Source organism: Microtus pennsylvanicus, chromosome 15, assembly GCF_037038515.1.
Source record: "Microtus pennsylvanicus isolate mMicPen1 chromosome 15, mMicPen1.hap1, whole genome shotgun sequence".
NCBI lineage: Eukaryota > Metazoa > Chordata > Mammalia > Rodentia > Cricetidae > Microtus > Microtus pennsylvanicus.
This window is the reverse complement of record NC_134593.1, coordinates 24827749-24833748: the sequence shown is the minus strand read 5'-3', so window position 1 is coordinate 24833748 and position 6000 is coordinate 24827749. Positions and strand designations below refer to the sequence as shown.

The window sequence follows — 6000 nt, the reverse complement described above, 5'->3', positions numbered from 1 at the left end:
TGAGGATGAGGGTGCTGGGTGACAGCCAGAGAGCGGCAGCCAAGCCTAAAGTCCAATAAGTTTCAGACGGATCTTTTTTCTCCCTAACGCTTAGGGTACAGTTACAGTCAAGTACGTTAGAGTTAGAAACAGCCATGTGTTACGTATTCAAATCCTCAGGATGACTGACTCCTCCAGGCAGCTGTTATCTGCAAGTCAGGTCTTGCCAATATGGAGATGAAGCAGCCTCTGGAAACTCTTACCTTGTCTCCTATCCTGCCCCTTTGCATACTGGGCTCTTGCTGCCTGCTGCTGCTATGTATCTCTCTGGAAGACAGCCAAGTAGACAACTGTAAAATGAACACTCAAGCTAAGTGGACCAAGCTTTCCCCATTTTCAGTTCTTCAGCTTATAGAGTTTGCTCCTGCTTCCCTGACTTTCCTCAACAAATGGGAAGAAGTTATATTTTGGTACATCAACTGTGGTAGTAAGGCTTTGGGATGTGTATATTCATTTCTTAGGGAAAGGGACAGGAAGAGGGCTAGGGTCCTGGAAACAAAATGGCCCTCAAAGTCACCTGCAAGCCAGAGGCATTTGAATTCTTGTCTCTCAAATTCAAAGAATGAAATTCATGGAGCACAGAGGGTTGGTTTTTTTTTGGGGGAGGGGGGTGTGAGGTAGGGGGCGTATTCTAGGGGACTGAAGGGAGGAAAAGAAGGCTGAGCTCCTGGGCAGTAGGAAGGGTCCCAGGGTACCAGGGACGGGTGGGATCCCATTGAGCCTCACTGCTTGGGAGTTAATGGTGCTTTAGTAGATGAGGAATGGAGGGAGTGGGCTGGTCAGTCCAGTTTTTATTCCAGGTTTCAATGTCCTTGAGGGTCACAGCCTCAATATGGTTTCCAGGAAAGGGGTACTCTTTTGGTGGAGAAAGAAACAGAGACACCCCCCCCCCCCCCACACACACACTTCCTGGCATCTTCAGCCTCAGGCCATGCATGGTAAAACCAGAGACACTAGATTAGACACTTGTGGCCTCTTTGGCCTCTGCACGGACAAAGTTATGGGCATTTGCAAGGGCCTTTAGTCAAGAAAGGTGCTAGTCACTCCCCTCCACCCAATGGCCTAGTCAATTTCTACCTCCTGGTCTCAACTGTAGGAGAGAGGAGAGTAACGTGTCCCTTAGCAGGGAAAGGAAAAAGGATGGTGTGTTGGTTAGTGTTTTTTTAAATTTATTTTTATTTATTTACTTATTTTGCCGACTCGACACAAGCTAGAGCCCTCTGAGAACCTCAGGTGTGGACGCGGTGGTTCACACCTTTAATCCCAGCAGAAGGAGGCAGATCTCTGAGTTTCAGGTCAGCCTGGTCTACATAGTGAGTTCCAGAACAGCTAGGGCTATGTAGAGAGAGATCCTTTCTCAAAATGTCCTTCCCCAAGTAGAGAGAGAGAGGGGGGGGAAAGGAGGGGAGAGAGGGAGAATGGGGGAGGTGGGAAAGGAAGAAAGGAGGAAGAAACTCCTCCATCAGACTGGCCTGTGGGCAAGGGGGGCATTCTCTGGATTAATGATTGATGTGAGAGGACCCAGCCCATTGTGGGCAGTGCTACCCTTGAGTGGTTGATCTCTAGTTGCATAAAAAGAAAACTGAGCCAGCCATGGGGGACAAGCCAGTAAGCAGCATTCCTCCATGACCTCTGTTTCAGTTTCCTCCTCGCAGGGTCCAGCCCTGCTTTTACGTTTCTACTTTGGCTCCTCTCAGTGATAGATGATGATTGGGATGTGTAAAGCTAATAAACCCTCTCCTCCCCAAGTTGCTTTGGTCATGGTGTTTTATTAGTGACAGAAAGTAAAATAGAACAGATGGGAAAGAGCTGACCCCGACTTTGGAGACGCATGGAGAGGTCAGGAGGATGAGCAACGTTCTCCAGAAAATAGGTTGCTTTGCAAAGGGAAGAGTGAGCTCACACTGTCCACTGTGGGAGTGGAATCCTGCCTTCTCTGCCTCCCTGTTCTGAGCAGTGGGCGTGGGCTCTCCCAAGAAGGGCAGGTGGAAGGGTCAACAGCTGTGACAGCATTGCTGAAGTGCAGTTCTCCTTAAAGGAACAGACCACCCAAGCACAGGGACGGATTTGAGCCAACCTCGCTGGGTGTGTCTGGGTTCTGCTGAGGAAGGCCTGGTGTAATAATAGCTTTGTTCCGGGGGATTAAAATAAATATGTTGAAGCAATCTGGTTTTAGGTTATGCTGCAATTGTGAATTTTCAAAAATGATTTTAAGCTGGGCAGTGGTGCATGCCTTTATCCCAGCATTTGGGAGGCAGAGGCAGGCCGGTCTACAAAGTGAGTTGCAGGGCAGCCAAGGCTACACAGAGAAGCCCTGTCTCGAAAACAAAAACAAAACAAAACAAAACAACAACAAAAGAGTCAAAACTATTTTCTAAATTAGCTCTGTTGACCCATGCCACTTTTAGGATTGGTCCTACCTCCATCCTCCATCTTTTTCTTTTAGGTATTTGAGGGAGTCTTGCCAATCCCAAAATTACTGGGGCTGGTTTTAAAGAATTTAAAAGACATTCTTTTTAGTCCTCAATTCTCAAGAGATTAACCTGTTGTTTTTGCAAAGCCCAGGGTTTTTTGTTTGTTTTTGTTTTGTTTTCCCTAAGTATCCGCCCTGCCCTTTATTTGCAGCTAAGTATTTAAAAGTGTTTCAGAACTGTGGGTCATTGCTAGAGCGGGCACTTCAACTGAACATAGGTTTATTTTTAGGCTGAGGAGTTACCCAAATTAGTGGGCTCCTCCTCAGGCCCGTAAGCCTGGCCCTACTAACAATCACCCGCAACCAGCCTACGCCTAGGACCCTGGAGGGCAGAGCCCACCACCTCCTCTGCCCCCACCTCTGGGCGCGTCCGGAAAGTCACGAACACCTCTGCATTCTTTTCTTCTAGGCAAACGCAGGTTCGGCAATTTCCGTCCCTGGTCTTCGGCAAGTTCCGCCCTTGCCGGTCGGAAATGGCCGCCGGCCGGCAGGGGGAGCGGAGGATTCGGCGCGGCCTGGGAGGCGCGCAGCCGGCAGCCAGAGCGGCTTGTGGGAAGCGGAGTTTTGGGCAGGAGACGGCGGTGGCTCGTCTCTGACTGGAAGCTGGTAAGGGTCCGGGTGGCGTGGGAGCCCGATGACCCGGGCAGGGCAGGAAGGGCTGGTGGGAAGGACCCGGCAGCTTCGAGCGCGCGGCCGTGGCGGGCGGGAGCGACAGTGGCTGTGCCCGGATCTGTTGTGGCGGCGCAGCCGAGTAGGCCTGCCCCGTGCCGGGGGGCCTCGCTCCGTTGGGGCCGGGCACTAGCGGCCCGCAGAACCATCTCCTGTGGAAGCGTAGCCCCCACCTCCCGGTGCTCAGTTCCACATCTGGCTGGTTCTCCCTGCACAGCTGCGTGCTGCTGCCCGCCGGGCTTTTCTCTCCAGGTGGCCACTTCCTGCCAGGGGTCCAGGTGCTGCTGTGTTCTGTCTGTCTGGGGCCTGGGTGTGCCGCAGCAGAGGACGAGGGATGCAGGTCCATGCGCCCCGAATGGGGGGTGACCTCTCTGTAGGCGACAACCCCAGATCAGAACCTAGGGGATGAGCGGGGCAGCACCAGGTGCTTTCTCTGGCTTCACAGCGAGCCAGCTGCTTAGCCCCTGTTGATAGACCTATGGCCCTCAGTCCATTGAAATTCGGTGGGTGCCAGCTCCTCCCAGCTTGGATTGTTGCTCTTTAAATTCAAAAAGCCTTTATCAGGTCCTCTTCTTTTGGGGAAGAGGAAACGCAGTATGTGATTTAAGAGATGGCTTTAGCTTTGCTTCTCTTCACTTTGTCTTGTTCTTTCAGTTTGGAGAGTCTGGCATTTCAACGCTGGTCTCCTTGATCCCCGTTATATTCCTGTCCGTTCGTCCATCCGTCCGTCCGTCCATCCATTTATCCATCTATCCAATGTTCCAACCACGAGTTTCCTGTCTATTGCTCAACAGTTAGTCTTTCCCTCTGGCCCAATGACTTTAATTCTGTAGAGTCTGGGATGGTGGTTCCTCCTTGGGAATTGGTAACCTGGAGTGAAACTTGCTTTTCTCAACAACTTGTTCCAGCGGAGGACTTTTAAATCATTTGTGATGAAAGAAACGCCACTTTGTTAAACTCTTACTTGGTGAGTTAAGCATACCCTTTCCTGTGAGAATTCCCCTGCTCCTTGCCTGTGGGGAGCCTGAGGGTTGAAGTTAGTCGAATTGCTTTCTGGTGGAGACCTAGAATTGTGGATCTTCAGAATTGTGTGAGTTTTTGTTTTGTTTAGTCGTTTGAGACCGGGTGACACTGTAGTCCAAACTGGCTCAGAGTTCTCAGTGAGCCTGTTGCTTCTGCATCTGTAGTGTTGGGATTGCAGGCTGGGGCCATGGCACCCAGACCTTGCGTCTTGAGAATTCTTGAGACATGGGTTTGGTCACCAGAGGTGAGGAGTAGAACTAACAAAAAGTTTGTGGTGTGTGTGTCTTCATTCTCTCACCCCTCATTTTTCTATAAGAAAAACCATTGTTAAATATTTGGTGTGTGTTGGAATCCCTTAGTGACTAGGTCAAGAGCGCTTTTGCCTGCTAGTGAAAAGACTCAGTGACCAGGTAGGAGACAAAAACAGGTTCTAGGTGAGGGGGAGGTCCTGAATATACCAGAAACTTTGGGAAGACAGTGTGCTGGCTGGAAAGGCTGTGCTGTGTAAAGGCGCAAGAGCAGGGTGTGATAGTTTTCACCTATAATCCCAACACTAGGGAGGCTGAGGCAGGAGGCTCGCCATGAGTTCCAGACCAACCTGGTATACCTTGGTGAGCTCTAGCCTAGCGGTCAAGGGAAAGTCAGTAAAAGGTGGTACAGGAGTTAGGAGCGAAGCGGTTGCTGTCCACCTGAGAAGTAACTAAGTTTGTTTGCTTTTTACCTTTAGAACCCAGGGCTTCCCACATGCAATAGTGGCCAGCACACCATCCAGCTACATCCCCGGCTCTGGTGGTGACTCTGGAGTGGGGTTAATGGGATTGTTGGAAGTAGAGTCAGGTATCAGACAGAAGAGCATCTCACCAGATGTAGCCCTGGGTAGGCAGAAACTGTCTTTGTATATGGTTTAGGGTGGAACAAGGACTAAGAACCAAGGTCCTTTAATTATAACGTCTAAAGTGACCTGCTAGTCTTTGCTGGAGAGCTAAGTTTAATTGAGAAAGTTTTGGGTGAGCTGTTTCTTTCCAGGCAAGCTGTGGCAGCACACACCTGAAACAACATTTGCTAGGTGGTCAGGAGCATCAGGAGCCTGAGGTCATCCTTAGCAGTGTAAGGGGGTTTGGGGCCAACCTGGACTACATGAGACCTATATCAAAAAACAAAACAAAACAAAACAAAAAAGCCAATAAGCAAACCATCAAATATTTATTTTTGTTTACTGTTGGTATCTGTTTCCTTTAAAAATCTGTAATAACAAGGTAGCTGGTATGTTATAGGCTCTGGAAGTAGCAAATTGTGGGCAGATGAAACTGAGAACTTAGGACAGAGGTCTTGTCATCTGTAGCATGGCCCTCTCCTGCCTGAACCAGTCACCTGCTCCTTGCATGTTTGCAGTCTTTCAGGGGTCTATAAATAGGTATAAGAGAAGCAGGATCTAGAAAACAAACAAACCCAATAACCTTGAAGTACAGACGGACAGAGAGACTCATTTAGTATCATGGTTCCTCTACATAGGCCTTAATACGCGGTGTAGAGTATTGCTGAGAGGCATCCAGATGACCCCTTAAAGTCCCAGGGATGGAGCCAGGAAAGGAGGACGGTAGAGTCTATTGAAGAGCGAGAGCAGCACCTTCATAATATAGAGCAGAATCCAATGCATCCAGTGATTAAAACCTGCCTGTATCCATCGGCCAGTGAGCAAAGCTGTGCTCGCAGTATAGCGTGGAAGAGCAGGTGGGCTAGCTCCGGTGCCTGCCCTAAGTATCGCCTCTCATTAGCTCACTATTACTTTTGTATAT

At 49.6% G+C, this 6000-nt stretch overlaps 1 protein-coding gene across 1 annotated transcript in view; it reads left to right on the top strand.

Annotated features, from left to right (window-relative positions):
* The first annotated feature begins 2979 nt into the window (after positions 1-2979).
* Positions 2980-6000, top strand: part of Extl3 (exostosin like glycosyltransferase 3) — a 44068-nt gene continuing 41047 nt past the window's right edge. The window contains exon 1 of the mRNA XM_075950218.1: positions 2980-3118. The gene's annotated coding sequence lies outside the window, so the exon portion shown is untranslated. The remainder of the gene's footprint in view (positions 3119-6000) is intronic.